The sequence below is a fragment of the Octopus bimaculoides genome, chromosome 10, assembly GCF_001194135.2.
Source record: "Octopus bimaculoides isolate UCB-OBI-ISO-001 chromosome 10, ASM119413v2, whole genome shotgun sequence".
In the NCBI taxonomy this organism is placed as follows: domain Eukaryota; kingdom Metazoa; phylum Mollusca; class Cephalopoda; order Octopoda; family Octopodidae; genus Octopus; species Octopus bimaculoides.
In genome coordinates this window covers 86,569,939-86,573,544 of record NC_068990.1, presented here as the reverse complement: position 1 = coordinate 86,573,544, position 3,606 = coordinate 86,569,939, and the positions used below count along the sequence as shown (strand labels likewise).

At 36.3% G+C, this 3,606-nt stretch overlaps 1 long non-coding RNA gene across 5 annotated transcripts in view; it reads left to right on the top strand.

Annotated features, from left to right (window-relative positions):
• The window catches only part of LOC106869933 (uncharacterized), a 32,488-nt gene that overhangs the window by 13,728 nt on the left and 15,154 nt on the right, over positions 1-3,606 (top strand). For 4 of the 5 annotated variants that reach the window (XR_001409468.2, XR_001409467.2, XR_001409464.2 and 1 more), the window contains 2 exons: positions 2,237-2,345; positions 3,283-3,330. This is a non-coding gene — a long non-coding RNA (uncharacterized LOC106869933). The remainder of the gene's footprint in view (positions 1-2,236; positions 2,346-3,282; positions 3,331-3,606) is intronic. The other variant, XR_001409469.2, reaches the window with a different exon arrangement.

Genomic DNA, 3,606 nt, shown 5'->3' with positions numbered 1-3,606 from the left:
ATATATATATATATATATATATATACATATATTTACTTATATATAAATAAGTGTGCATGTATATGAGCATGTGCCTATATATATACACGAACACAAAAGCGCACGCATACGTTTCTCTGTGTGTTTATACGTGTATGTGTGTGTGTTTGTGTGTATATGCGTGTATGTGTGCGCACACGTTTGTGTGTATGTGTAGGTTTAAAGTTTTGCATGCCAGTTATTTTTCCTGTGTTTCTAGAACATATGTTCTGTCAACCACCATTTTATAGCTGTCCATTGTCATTAGTTTCTCTGCACGAAGACTGTTGTTGAAAGCACACATTTTCTGCAAATTTCGTTTCACTAATTTAGTTTCTGTTTCAAATATCAACAAACTACAAATCTGTTTCTTTTCTTTCATTAATTTGTCTTTATTTCATTAAGTCTTGTTTTCGATTTCAGGCTCTGGTTTCGTGTTTGGTTTTGCAGCGTCCTTTAACTCTCTTACACACGCACGCACACATAAAGCAAGCACACAGATACATACAAGCAACGCAAATCAAATAAATATGCATACAGATAACGCTACACACACATACACCCATAAACACAGCAAAGCCATATAGAGGAAACACTCAGCAAATATACTTACATACGTCTGAATACAGACAACAATACACATACTCGAGTTAACGATGGAGCTTATACTTCGGGTGACCACATACAACGATAGAAGACCGACTGTAAACATTTTCCTTCCATGCTTTTGGTGTGTAAGAATACGAAGTGAGACGTCTCGTAACGGACCGTTTCACGAATTGTAAACCGCTCCTCAGATATAAAATCCCGGTTTCCCTGTTTCCTTCGTCAACCACTAGCATGGAATATTTAACTACCGTATAAAGCAGATATAAATTAAGCTATTATTCCAACGTAAAGTGTAAAATGCCTAATTTTGTTTTTGACAATTCATCAGTACATTTTATAGTTTATGCACAACATGCCGTTATACTGAAATACTGAAATAAATATGTTTTAGAAAGCCTAGCTGTCAGAGAAATATTAATGTGAATTCGTTGCTTCGATGATTTTGCTGTGCAAGAACGGATCGAAAGTCTCCTGGCGCCCATATCACGTTTTATTGATCGCTCCTTACAAGAAAAAAAATGTACAACACAGACACACACATGCATATATAAATACATATATACTTATACATACACATATACATGCTCACTACATACACACGTACACACAAAGCTATTTAAATCGATACATCTCTCGTACCGTGTGTCAGATTGACTGCCTGGATAAAGAATGTCTGAAATGCAACAGTTGTTCACGTATACAAGCCTCCATCCTCTATGCCAACAGCCCCCACCCTCGCCCCGATGTTGTCCAATGGGAAGACCATGTCTCGCAGTAGTATCGTCGCAGATGTTGCCACCAGAATGCAAAGAACCGATGCATACACCCTGAAACCTCTTGTCTGGTGGTCTAACATGTACACCATTCCACCACCTGGATAGGTCCAGTTTAGTTATCACCCCCTGAAAGTTTGAAGACCATCATTGGTATGGGTAGGATTTGAACTCAAACGCATCATGGCATTTTATCCAATGCGCTAAAACTCGTTAATTTGCCTCCTTTTTTCATACATATCCACACTTAAAAACAATACAAATATTTGCATAAAAACACATTGATACTTAAACATACACATATATATATAATGAATTCATACATCTTTCATGAATGCTTCATCTCGACAAATGATAACCGTCTGGATATCTTACATTCAGTCAAGCAACAGGCTGTCATGAATTCTGCCAATGATTTACATGGTCTAGAGCAAAAATAACAAAACACAATATTTGCACAAGATTAATCTGTTTCGTCCATAGAATGACATTTTTATGTAAAAGCTTTAGCACATTCATATTCGGTCTTACTGGACACTTTATTGCACGCTGCAGAAATATCATATCGGAAAGGTATATATGTGATTTCATGTGATTAATAGAGCCTGCTTTCGATGAAACATATCTACAAGCATCGCACTTCCTGTTGTAGTCTTCATGTAAACATTTACAGCTTCGGTTCGGTAGGTTTAATTTATTCTGTCGGCAAATACGTTGCATCATTATTTAATGGAATGCTTCTGGTTACTCCAATTTACAATTAACTTTTCCTACCATTCAAACTAATTCCGAAGTGTTTCAGGTTGTATTGAATGCTACATTTTGTGTCTTTCTAGATTCCACTTCACCGTAGAAAAGTTGTGTTGGGAATGGAGTGCTTCGAGGCTTATCTGCATAACATGTCCTGCCCTGAGCATTTCGCTGCTGATGATCTGTGATTAAATGGTGAGTCAGTGAACTCTCTGAAATACTTCGGTCGTCGAATGTATGTTGTCGATGTTCACAGAAACCTACAAAAGAAACCTACGGACAGACAAAGGGATTAAGTCGATCACATCGACCCCAGTACGTAACTGCTACTTAATTTATCGACCCCGAAAGGATGAAAGGCAAAGTCGACCTCGGTGGAATTTGAACTCAGAACGTAACGGCAGACGAAATACCGCTAAGCATTGCGCATGGCGTGCTAACGTTTCTGCCAGCTCGCCGCCTTTCTATAGAATTTCTGTAGAAATAACCTTAATAAAATACGATAAAATAAAGGACCAGTTGAGCAGAAGGGTCGATGTCGTCGACATACCACCACCAACACCACCACTGAAAATTTTGGTCTTGTGCAAAACTTCGAAACTGTTATTATGGTGTATTTGGAATGAAGTATTGTTTGATAGAGTTTCGAATGTATGCCATTAATTCATTAGGGCAACCGATTCCTCAGGCTGTTATGAAGTACTGAGTGTTCAAAAAGTCTCTCCGCAGTGAATTTTTTCGAAAGGTCAGACTCTCCAAAATGTATTCCAAAACATGTGTAGAAGAGTCAGTTTGTGTATCGAAAATGAAGGACAACACTTTCAACACCTCTAATATAGTTTTTTAAAGTCTTGTAAAGTCCAATATATACTTTTGTAGTGTTATTCCATCGTATAAATATTTATTTTGCTATAAGATACTTACTGCGGAGAGTCTTTCTGAACACCCCTATATTACATTGCGTTTAAGGGGAGCAATCAATTCCGATTTCATTGTTACATGAAGAAATGTCTCTTCACATCTATGCCTAAAGCTAACAGATGCCACTTCGTTTATTCTTCTTTTCCATTATAGAAACAAAACTTGTTGTTTTTTTTCTTAATATCATATTACTGCCTTACTTTTATTTCAGCAGATTCCAAGGTAAAGCCCAACACCGCGATAACAGCACTCAATTCTGGTAAGTAATTTCTGTTGTATTTCATGTCAACCTTTCTCTCAACCTATTTCATTCCATACAAAAATTCTCTTTCTCTCACCGTACGCATACATGAGTGTGTATGTGTTTGTGTGTGTGTTTGTGTGAATATGTATATGCGTGTGTCTGTATGTGTGTGTACATATATACATATATCTATATACATATATATATAACTATATATATATATATATACATATATATATATATATATACATATATACATATATATACATACATATATATACATACATATAT